Raw genomic sequence first — 12,778 nt, 5'->3', positions numbered from 1 at the left:
CCTCCCTGCTTATGCTCCAAAGCTTCTGCAAAGGTCTTGGGTATGCCATTTGTTTTATTTGCGTCTTCCCTTTCACCATAAAGCGCTGAAGGCAACATGCACCTTCTCTTAACTTCAAAACAAACCTGCAAGACAGATTAGGCCAAAAGACAGCAATTTAGGATTGCCAGAGGCCTCCTGTATTCTTAGTAGTCAGGCAGAAGAGTGAATTTCAATTTTTTCCAAGTGCTGGTTGTTGTCAGGTTGCAAAATCTATATATATATAAATGCTCTGTGCATAATGAGTACCCTAAAAACAAAAGAACCAATGAACGAAATCACACCACATTTGGCAACAAAACGTCTCACAACACAAGGAGTGACCATCACTCAAAAATTATGATTTTGTCATTTTGGAGTTGTAGTTACTGGGATTTATAGTTCAACTACAATCAACTCCATCAATGATGGAATTGAACCAAGCTTGGCACACAGAACTCCCATGACCAAGAGAAAATACTGGAAGGGTTTGGTGGGCATTGACCTTGAGTTTGGGAGTTGTAGTTCACCTACCTCCAGAGAGCGCTGTGGACTCAAACAATGATGGATCTGGACCAAATTTGGCACAAGAACTCAATACGCCCAAATATGAACACAGATGGAGTGTGGGAGAAATAGACCTTGACATTTGGGAGTTGTAGTCACTGGGATTCACAGTTCACCTACAATCAAAGAGCATTCTGAACCCCACGAACGACAATCGGGGCAAACTTCCCACACAGAACCCCCATGACCAACAGAAAATACTCAAGGCCATCCAATCCAACTCCCTTCACCAGGGCAAGAAACGAAATGAAAGCCCTCCTGACAAAGAGCCATCCAGCCATAGATATAGATAGATAGATAGATAGATAGATATGATTCACACACAGAGATATAGTATCATAGATTTGAAAGGGACCCTTAAAGAAGGACAATGATATGTTGCATGTTCCAGGGTGGGCAAACCAGACACTCTCCACATCAACACTGACAAAGAAACAGCAAGAAATACTGTTTACCCACAAGCATAAAAAAATTACATATATTAGAAACCAACACTTTCTCATTACTTTATTTCCACTATTATTATTATTATTATTATTATCATCATCATCATCATCTAAGATCACAGACCCCCCAACATACAGACAGCCAGCCCTCTTGATACATTATTATTATCATTATTATTATTATTATTATTACACAACTCTCCTGACCCACCTCATAGACCCCCAACACTCATACTCCTCCTGACCCTCCTCTCCGACTTCCTAAAACACACATACACAACTCTCTTCAGCCCCCTCTTGTCTATGACCCCCAACACACATAGACAATTCTCTTCACTCACCTGAGACCCCCAACACACACCACACACACAATCCTTCTGACACCCCATAGAGACCCCAATATGCACATGACCCCTAACCCTCCCCTCACAGATTCCCCAACATACAGACAGCCCTCCTGACTCCCTATTATTATTATTATTATCATCATCATCATCTAAGATCACAGGCCCCCCAACATACAGACCGACAGTCCTCTTGACACATTATTATTATTATTATTATTATTATTATTATTATTATCTAACATCACAGACCCCTAACATATACACAGACTGCCCTCCTGACATGCCATTGTTGTTGTTGTTATCTAACATCACAGACCCCCAACATACACACAGACATAAACGCCATCATCATCATTATCTAACAATAACATAACACAATAAACAAGATAAATCCATATTCATATGAAAACAGTCATTGATATAAAAGTTAAAATACAAATACAATAACATTACATTAAAAAGATAAACATTTACCACTACCACCCCAAATACACAGGTTCCTCCTTATAGACACACAGAAATACAAACTCACAATCCCTTTCACGCTCCAGGCTCATGTCTACGAATCCCCCAACATACACAAACACATATATAGAGACAGAGATATAGATCTATATAGATACATCTATATAGATAGGGACAGTTTATGGATAGTTAGACTGAGATAAGTAGAGAGAGATTATACTAGATTAGATTGGGGATTGTAGAGATATGGATACAGATAGAGATAGATAAATATATAGATCGATAGATTTAGATATAGATATATAGGTATAGATATAGATATATATTGACAGATGGATAACGACAGCGATAGACAGATATAGACAGATGGATATAGCTAGACAGACATAGATATAGAGAAAGAGGGAGAAATATAGATAGATATAGACAGATGAATAGAGACAGCGATAGTGATAGACAGATACAGATATAGATATATAGAGACAGAGATAGATATAGATATCTATCAACAGAAAGAGATATACAGATAGATATATAGAGATAGACAAAGAGATATAGGTAAAGGTAACTGTTTCTCCTGACATTAAATGTAGTAGTGTCCAACTCTGGGGGGTGTTGCTCATCTCCATTTCTAATCCGGTGTTGTCCATAGACACCTCCAAGCTCATGTGGCCAGCATGACTGCAAGGAGCGCCCTTACCTTCCTGCTGAAACAGTACCTATTGATCTACCCACATTTTGAACTGCTAGGTTGGCAGAAGCTGGGGCTAACAGCAGGAGCTCACCTCACTCCCCAGATTCAAACCGCCAATCTTTCGCTCAGAAGTTCAGCAACTCAGCAGTTTAACCTGCTGCACAACCAGAGAACCCGATAGATAGATAGATAGATAGATAGAGATAAATACAGATAGAGAAGGGGTCCTCAAACTTTTTAAACGGAGGGCCAGGTCAAAGTCCCTCAAACTGTTGGAGGGCCAGATTATAATTTGGAAAAAAAAACATGAATGAATTCTTATGCACACTGCACATATCTTGTTTGTAGTGCAGAAAACACTTTAAAACAATACAATAATTAAAATGAAGAATAATTTTAACAAATATAAACTTATTAGTATTTCAATGGGATCCTTGAAGTGACTGGATTGACCTTGAAGGAGCTGGGGGTGGTGACGGCCGACAGGGAGCTCTAGCATGGGCTGGTCCATGAGGTCACAAAGAGTCAGAAACGACTGAACCAATGAACAACAACATACAGTGTCTATGTGTGGGCCTGCTTTTGGCTGATGAGATGGGATTGTTGTTGTTGTTGATGATGATGATGATGATGTTGTTGTGTGCTTTCAAGTTGTTTCAGACTTAGGTTGACCCTGAGTGAGGGCCGGGTAAATGACCTTGGAGGGCCATATTCGGCCCTTGGGCCTTAGTTTGAGGACCCCTGAGATAGAGATAGAGAGAAGGAGACAGAGAGTGAGATGGAGAGATAGAGAAAGAGTGATAAAGAGAGATGGAGAGATAGAGAGATAAAGATAGGTATAGATATAGATAGAGAGAAACAGACAGAGAGAGAGAGAGAGAGATGGAGAGATAGAGACAGAGATAGAGACAGAGAGAGAGAGAGATTTATATAGAGAGGGACAGATGGAGAGATAGAGAAATAGAGATAGAAATTGGTAGATATAGACAGACAGATAGAAATTGATAGAGAGATAGATATAGATATAGATAGAGAGATACAGACAGAGACAGAAATAGATAGATAGCTATAGAGAAAGAGAGAGATGGAGAAATAGAGATAGAAATAGTGATAAAGAGAGAGATGGAGGGATAGGGAGATAAAGATAGGTATAGATATAGATAGAGAGAAATAGACAGAGAGATAGATATGGAGAGATAGAAAGAGATAGAGAAATACAGATAGAGATTGGTAGATATAGTAGATAGATAGATAGATAGATAGAGATATATATTATGATTTATTTACTTATTAGCAGTATTTATATACCACATTTCTCACCCCTGGGGGGACTCAAAGCGGTTTACACATAAATAATGGCAAGATAGGTATAGATACTAGAGATAGGTACAGATATAGGTAGATAGAAAGAGATAGATAGATAGATAGATAGATAGGGATGGATAGAGAGAGATAGGTATAGATAGAAATAGATAGATAGATAGATAGATAGATAGATAGATAAATAGAGACAGATAGAGAGAGAGATAGGTACAGATATAGGTAGATAGTAATAGATAGACAGACATATAGATAGATAGATAGATAGATAGATAGATAGATAGATAGAGACAGAGAGATAGAGATAGGTACAGATATAGGGAGATAGAGATAGAGAGAGAGAGAGAGATAGATAGAGACAGATAGATAGAGATAGGTACAGATATAGGTAGATAGAAATAGATAGAGATAGATAGATAGAGACAGATAGAGCGATAGAGATAGGTATAGATATAGGTAGATAGAAACAGATAGAGAGAGAGAGATAGAGACAGATAGAGGGGGGGGAGGGAGAGAGACAGATGAGGAGATAGAAAGAAAGAGACAGGTATAGATAGATAGATAGAAAGATAGATAGATAGATAGATAGATAGATAGATAGATAGAGAGATGGAGAGATAGAGATAGGTATAGATATAGAGAGAAATAGAAAGATGGATAGATAGATATAGAGATAGAGAGGTGGAGCGATAGAGACAGATAGAGATAGATAGACAGACAGATAGATATATAGAGTGACAGATGGAGAGATAGAGATTGGTAGATATAGATAGATAGAGAGATAAAGATAGGTATAGATATAGATAGAGAGAAATAGACAGAGATAGACAGATAGATAGAGATATAGAGATAGAGAAGAGGAGAGATAGAGACAGAGATAGACAGACAAATATAGAGAGAGTGACAGATGGAGAGATAGATAGATAGAGAAATAGAGATAGAGATTGGTAGATATATATAGAGAGAGATAGGTATAGAGATAGATAGATAGATAGATAGATAGGGACAGACAGAGAGATAGAGAGAGGGAGAGAGACATATGGGGAGATAGAGATAGATAGATAAATAGATATAGATAGATAGATAGATAGATAGATAGATAGATAGTATTTATTTATTTATTTACTTATTGTGTCAGTATCAACCAAACAATTGAATTACATTTTTAACAAATTTTTAACAAACAGACAAAACAGTGTTTGCAAGCTTGGTAGATAGATAGAATGACAGATAGATAGATAGATAGATAGATAGATACAAAGATAGATAGATAGATACAAAGATAGATAGATAGATACAAAGATAGATAGATACAAAGATAGATAGATAGATACGAAGATAGATAGATAGATAGATAGATAGAAATAGGGAGAGGGAGGGAGAGAGGAAGAGACAGATGGGGAGACAGAGTTAGATAAATAGATATAGATAGATATAGATAGATAGATAGATAGATAGATAGAGATAGATAGATAAAATGTATTTATTTATCGTGTCAGTATTAACCAGGCAATTGTATTACATTTTAAACAAATTTTTAACAAACAGACAAAACAGAGTTTTCAAGCTTGGTAGATAGATAGAATGATAGAGAGAGAGAGAGAGATACAAAGATAGACAGATACAAAGATAGATAGATAGATACAAAGATAGATAGATAGATACAAAGATAGATAGATAGATAGATAGATAGACAGACAGACAGACAGATAGATAGATGATAGATAGAGATTATAGATAGATCAGATAGATAGATAGATAGATAGAGATGATAGATAGATAGATAGAGATAGAACGAACGAAAGAAAGAAACAAAGATAGATAGATAGAACGAAAGAAAGAAACAAAGATAGATAGATACAAAGATAGATAGATAGATAGATAGGTGATAGAGAGAGAGAGAGATTATAGATAGATAGATAGATAGAGATGATAGAGAGAGATGATAGAGAGAGAGAGAGATAGAACGAAAGAAAGAAACAAAGATAGATAGATACAAAGATAGATAGATAGATAGATAGATAGATAGATGATAGAGAGAGAGAGAGAGATTATAGATAGATAGATAGATAGAGATGATAGAGAGAGATGATAGAGAGAGAGATGATAGATAGAACGAAAGAAAGAAAGAAAGAAAGATAGATAGAGACAGACAGATGGAGAAATAAAGATAGAGATAGAGATATAGATAGATAGATATAGATAGACAGATGGAGAGCTAAAGAGAAAGACAGATAGACATATATCCTCTCCCTCACAGACCCCCCAAGATACACACGGCCCTCTTGGCCCTTCACAAAACCCCTTCCTTTCCAGGCCCCTCATCACTCACCCCAAATACACACACACTCACACTCACAATCCCCCTTGAAACACACGCACAGCACAGCCAGGCAGGCCTGCCCTTTTCCTCCCCTCAGGGAGACCCCCACCTCCGGGCTGGGAGCAGGCCCCTTCCTTCCTCCCTCCCTTCCCTCCTCACCTTCCTTCCTTCCTTCCTTCCTTCTTGGGCTCCTTCCTCCCTCGAGAGCCGGCGCCGAGCGGGGAGAACCGGGGGAAGCGGGCAGGCCGAAAGCTGGAGGAGCTTTGTGAGGAAGAAGGAGAAGGAGGAGGAGGGCTGCTGCTCCCGACGCCGATCCCGACACTCGCCACCAGGGGCGGGCAAGGGCGGACTCGGATAGAAGCCGCTGAGGGAAGGACTTCGTCTCCCAGTATGCCCCGCGGCTCTGATTGCACTTCAGTAAGCGCAGAAAGGAGCGCAATGCATCTTGGGAGACGTAGTCGCACTCTTGTATCCGTCTCTTCAGTTCATCCTCGCCAAGACAGAAGCAGCGACTGGACTTCAGCTCCCAGTATGCCCCGCGGCTCCGATTGCACTTCAGTAAGCGCAGAAAGGAGCGCAATGCATCCTGGGAGACGTAGTCACACTCTTGAATCCGTCTCTTCAAGTCATCCTCGCCAGGGCGAACTGTTCAGTCAGAAAGAGCGACAGGACTTCAACTCCCAGTATGCCCCGCGGCTCTGATTGCACTTCAGTAAGGGCAGAAAAGAGCGCAATGCATCTTGGGAGACGTAGTCACACACTTCTATTCGCCTCTTCAAGTCATTCAATGAATCCTAGAATCGAAGAGTTGGAAGAGACCTCATGGGCCATCCAGTCCAACCCCATTCTGCCAAGAAGCAGGAATGTTGCATTCAAATCACCCCTGACAGATGGCCATCCAGCCTCTGTTTAAAAGCTTCCAAAGAAGGAGCCTCCACCACACTCCGGGGCAGAGAGTTCCACTGCTGAACGGCTCTCACAGTTAGGAAGTTAAAACAGAAGTAGAGACTGGACTTCGGCTCCCAGTATGTCCCGCGGCTCTAGATGCGCTTCAGTAAGCAGAGAAAGGAGCGCAATGCATCTTGGGAGACGTAGTCGCACTCTTGTATCCGTCTCTTCAGTTCATCCTGGTCAAGATAGAAGCAGCGACTTGACTTCAGCTCCCAGTATGCCCCGCGGCTCTGGAGGCGCTTCAGTAAGTGCAGAAAGGAGCGCAATGCATCCTGGGAGACGTAGTCGCACTTTTGTATCCGCCTCTTCAAGTCATTCTCCTCAGGGCGAACTGTTAAGACAGAAGTAGAGACTGGACTTCGGCTCCCAGTATGCCCCGCGGCTCTGGAGGCGCTTCAGTAAGTGCAGAAAGGAGCGCAATGTATCCTGGGAGACGTAGTCGCACTCTTGTATCCGCCTCTTCAAGTCATTCTCCTCAGGGCGAACTGTTAAGACAGAAGTAGAGACTGGACTTCGGCTCCCAGTATGCCCCGCGGCTCTGGAGGCGCTTCAGTAAGTGCAGAAAGGAGCGCAATGCATCCTGGGAGACGTAGTCGCACTCTTGTATCCGCCTCTTCAAGTCATTCTCCTCAGGGCGAACTGTTAAGACAGAAGTAGAGACTGGACTTCGGCTCCCAGTATGCCCCGCGGCTCTGGAGGCGCTTCAGTAAGTGCAGAAAGGAGCGCAATGCATCCTGGGAGACGTAGTCGCACTCTTGTATCCGCCTCTTCAAGTCATTCTCCTCAGGGCGAACTGTTAAGACAGAAGTAGAGACTGGACTTCGGCTCCCAGTATGCCCCGCGGCTCTGGAGGCGCTTCAGTAAGTGCAGAAAGGAGCGCAATGCATCCTGGGAGACGTAGTCGCACTCTTGTATCCGCCTCTTCAAGTCATTCTCCTCAGGGCGAACTGTTAAGACAGAAGTAGAGACTGGACTTCGGCTCCCAGTATGCCCCGCGGCTCTGGAGGCGCTTCAGTAAGTGCAGAAAGGAGCGCAATGCATCCTGGGAGACGTAGTCGCACTCTTGTATCCGCCTCTTCAAGTCATTCTCAGGGCGAACTGTTAAGACAGAAGTAGAGACTGGACTTCGGCTCCCAGTATGCCCCGCGGCTCCGATTGCACTTCAGTAAGCGCAGAAAGGAGCGCAATGCATCTTGGGAGACGTAGTCACACACTTCTATTCGCCTCTTCAAGTCATTCATAGAATCATAGAATCAAAGAGTTGGAAGAGACCTCTGCCAAGAAGCAGGAATGTTGCATTCCAATCACCCCTGACAGATGGCCATCCAGCCTCTGCTTAAAAGCTTCCAAAGAAGGAGCCTCCACCACACTCTGGGGCAGAGAGTTCCACTGCTGAACGGCTCTCGCTGTCAGGAAGTTCTCCTCAGGGCGAACTGTTAAGAGAGAAGTAGAGATTGAACTTCGGCTCCCAGTATGCCCCGCGGCTCAGATTGCACTTCAGTAAGCGCAGAAAGGAGCGCAATGCATCCTGGGAGACGTAGTAGTACTCTTGTATTCGCCTCTTCAAGTCATTCATAGAATCAAAGAGTTAGAAAAGACCTCCTGGGCCATCCAGTCCAACCCCATTCTGCCAAGAAGCAGGAATATTGCATTCAAATCACCCCCGACAGATGGCCATCCAGCCTCTGTTTAAAAGCCTCCAAAGAAGGAGCTTCCACCACACTCCGGGGCAGAGAGTTCCACTGCTGAACGGCTCTCACAGTCAGGAAGTTCTTCCTCATGTTCAAATCCGTTGTATCTCTTCAGTTCATCCTCGCCAAGATAGAAGCAGCGACTGGACTTCAGCTCCCAGTATGTCCCGCGGCTCGGGATGCGCTTCAGTAAGCGCTGAAAGCAGCGCAATGCATCTTGGGAGACGTAGTCACACACTTCTATACGTCAAGGCGAAGCAGCGACTTGGACTTCGGCTCCCAGTATGCGCCGCGGCTCTGGATGCGCTTCAGTAAGCGCAGAAAGGAGCGCAATGCATCCTGGGAGACGTAGTCGCACTCTTGTATCTGTCTCTTCAGTTCATCCTCGCCAAGACTGAAGCAGCGACAGGACTTCGGCTCCCAGTATGCCCCGCGGCTCTGATTGCACTTCAGTAAGCGCAGAAAGGAGCGCAATGCATCTTGGGGGACGTAGTCGCACTCTTTCCTTCATCCTTCGCCAGGGCGAACCAGTAATTGGACTTCACCTCCCAGTATGCTCCGCGGCTCTGGATGCGCTTCAAGTTAGCGCTGAAAGGAGCGCAATGCATCTTGGGGGACGTAGTCACTGATCTGGATGGAGAACGGAGAAGGGTTGAGCGGAGCAAGGTGCATGCTGGGAGATGTAGTAGGCAAAGCATTCTAGGATTTTAAAGAAAGAGAGATGGGGACACCTTCAGGATTTCAGTGTTGCTGTTGTATTGTTATTACTGTTGTGTTAATAATAATAATAATAATAATACAGCCAGGGGATGTTGAATTACTTTATAATTATTATTGGTATTATTGTTTCATTAATAATAATAATACAGCCAGGAGATGTTGAATTAATTTATTGTTATTATTATTGGTATTATTGTTGCATTAATAATAATAATACAACCAGGAGATGTTGAATTAATGTATTATTATTCGTAGTAGTATTGTTGCATTAATAATAATAATAATAAAACAGCCAGGAGATGTTGAATTAATTTATTGTTATTATTATTATTATTGGTATTATTGTTGAATTAATAATAATAATAATAATAATAATAATACAGCCAGGGTAGGTTGAATTAATTTATTATTATTATTGGCATTATTGTTTCATTAATAATAATAATAATAATAATAATACAGCCAGAGGATGTTGAATTAATTTATTATTATTATTTGTATTATTGTTTCATTAATAATAATAATACAGCTGGGGGATGCTGAATTAATTTATTATTATTATTATTGGCATTATTGTTGCAATAATAATAATAATAATAATAATACAGCCAGGGGATGTTGAATTAATTTATTATTATTATTATTTGTATTATTGTTGCATTAATAATGATAATAATACAGCCAGGGGATGCTGAATTTTTATTATTATTATTATTATTATTATTATTATTGCATTAATAATAAAATAATAATAATACAGCCAGGGGATGTTGAATTAATTATTATTATTGGTGTTATTGTTTCATTAATAATAATAATACAGCTGGGGGATGCTGAATTAATTTATTATTATTATTATTGGCATTATTGTTGCATTAATAATAATAATAATAATAATAATACAGCCAGGGGATGTTGAATTAATTTATTATTGGTATTGTTGTTGCATTGTTAATAATAATACAGCCAGGGGATGTTGAATTAGTTGTTATTGTTATTGGTATTCTTATTAATAATATATACACAAACTCAATGCGGAGGAATTCCATAAAGAGACAGGAAGGGAGTCTTTTCCTCCAGGTAGTAATTCCTCATGCCTCCTCTAGGGAGCAGCAGAGAGCAACAACAAAAAGAGTCAAATCAATGTATTGTCAAAGGCTTTCATGGCTGGAATCACTTGGATGTTGTAGGTTTTTCGGGGTTTATGGCCATGTTCCAGAAGTATTCTCTCCTCACTCCTCCTCCTCCCCTTCTCTGTGTACACACTTGCTGGGAAAAGAGCAAATTTGCTAAATAAATACAAATCAAGAAAGTGAGAGAAGAATTAAAGGTGGTTTAGAGAAAATACAGTAACCACTTCCTGACATGAAACACCCCCTTGATACTATCATAGTGCTTTGCCCTTTCCATAACCATCTATAGAAGAACAAGAGCTGAGAAAAGTTGGTGGAGTTCAGAATGGTCTTTGATCAACTCCCAAATGTCAAGGTCTATTTTCCTCAAACTCCACCAGTGTATTGGGTGTATTGAGTATTTGTGCCAAGCTTGGTCCAGATCCATCATTGTTTGAGTCCACAGTGCTCTCTGGATGTAGGTGAACTACAACTCCAGAACTCAAGGTCAATGCCCACCAAACCCTTCCAGTATTTTCTGTTGGTTGTGGGAGTTCTGTGTGCCAAGATAGGTTCAATTCTATCACTGGTAGAGTTCAGAATTGTCTTTGATTGTAGGTGAACTATAAATCCCAGCAACAACAACTCCCAAATGTCAAGGTCTGTTTCCCCCAAACTCCACCAGTGTTCACGTTTGAATGTCTTGAGTATTTATGCTAAGTTTGGTCCAGATCCATAATTGTTGGAGTCCACAGTGCTCTCTGGAGGTAGGTGAACTACAACTCCAGAACTCAAGGTCAATGCCTACCAAACCTTTCCAGTATTTACTGTGTGTCGTGGGAGTTCTGTGTGCCAAGTTTGGTTCAATTCTATCATTGGTGGAGTTCTGAATGCTCTTTGGTTGTAGGTGATCTATAGATCCCAGTAACTACAACTCCCAAATGTCAAGGTCTATTTCCCCCAAACTCCACCAGTGTTCACGTTTGAATGTATTGAGTATTTAGGAGAAGTTTGGTCCAGATCCATCAGTATTTGAGTCCACAGTGCTCTCTGGAGGTAGGTGAACTACAACTCCAGAACTCAAGGTCAGTGCCCACCAAACCCTTCCAGTATTTTCTGTTGGTTGTGGGAGTTCTGTGTGCCAAGTTTAGTTCAATTCTATCATTGGTGGAGTTCAGAATGCTCTTTGATTGTAGGTGAACTATAAATCCCAGCTACTACAACTCCCAAATGACAAAATCAATCCCTCCCCCAACCCCAACTGTATTCAAATTTGGGTGTATCGTGTATTTATGCCAAATTTAGTCCAGTGAATGAAAATATATCCTGCATATCAGGTATTTACATGACGATTCATAACAGTATTTACATGACGATTTACATGATGATTCATAACAGTAGCCAAATTACAGTTATGAAGTAGCAACGAAAATAATTTTATGGTTGGGGAACAACATGAGGAACTGTATGAAGTGGTCATGGCATTAGGAAGGTTGAGAACTACTACTCTAAAGCGTTGCTCTAAATCAGAAATGGCTTGATTGGCAATCCCCATTCAAATGTTTACTCCAAACAAACCAGCTCCACAGCCTCACTCCTTCCAACCTTTAAGCAAAAGCACTGGACACAAACCGCAATCAGTAAAGCGCACCATCCTGCAGCTTGTAGACACTGAGCAACCACAACAAACCCTCCTTCTTGTGAATTTTTAATAAAGCAACAGGCATGAAATATTTAAGCACAGCCCTTAAGGATTCATTCTGCACTAAAGAAAACAAGAAGAAGCCGAGTTCAATTTTGGTACAAAGGGAGAGAAGACACCAACTAGTTCAGGCATGGGCCAACTTGGGCCCTCCAGGTGTTTCGGACTTCAACTCCCACCTACCGGCTGTTAGGAATGGTGGGAGTTGAAGTCCAAAACACCTGGAGGGCCCAAGTTGGCCCATGCCTGAACTATATACTTTGAGCAACAACTTTGGCACAGGATGCTGTGATAATACCTGAAAATTGCCATCCTTTAAAGACGAAAAGACCACAACAAATATCAACCCTTGGCGATGAGAGTTCTTTGGACTACATCTTCCAGAACCTCATTGCTATTGAATCCCAGGTCAGTGGGGCAGT

At 41.2% G+C, this 12,778-nt stretch overlaps 1 protein-coding gene across 2 annotated transcripts in view; it reads right to left on the bottom strand.

Moving 5' to 3' along the window:
* FAM168A (family with sequence similarity 168 member A) overlaps window positions 1-6,495 on the bottom strand; it is a 274,380-nt gene extending 267,885 nt beyond the window's left edge. Inside the window, exon 1 of one of the 2 annotated variants that reach the window (XM_067466454.1) lies at window positions 6,340-6,495. The gene's annotated coding sequence lies outside the window, so the exon portion shown is untranslated. The remainder of the gene's footprint in view (window positions 1-6,339) is intronic. The other variant, XM_067466455.1, reaches the window with a different exon arrangement.
* Window positions 6,496-12,778: the final 6,283 nt, after the last annotated feature.

The sequence above is a fragment of the Anolis sagrei genome, chromosome 3 (genome assembly GCF_037176765.1).
Source record: "Anolis sagrei isolate rAnoSag1 chromosome 3, rAnoSag1.mat, whole genome shotgun sequence".
Lineage (NCBI taxonomy): Eukaryota > Metazoa > Chordata > Lepidosauria > Squamata > Dactyloidae > Anolis > Anolis sagrei.
The sequence above is the reverse complement of the archived record's forward strand: the minus strand, read 5'-3'. Positions and strand labels throughout refer to the sequence as shown.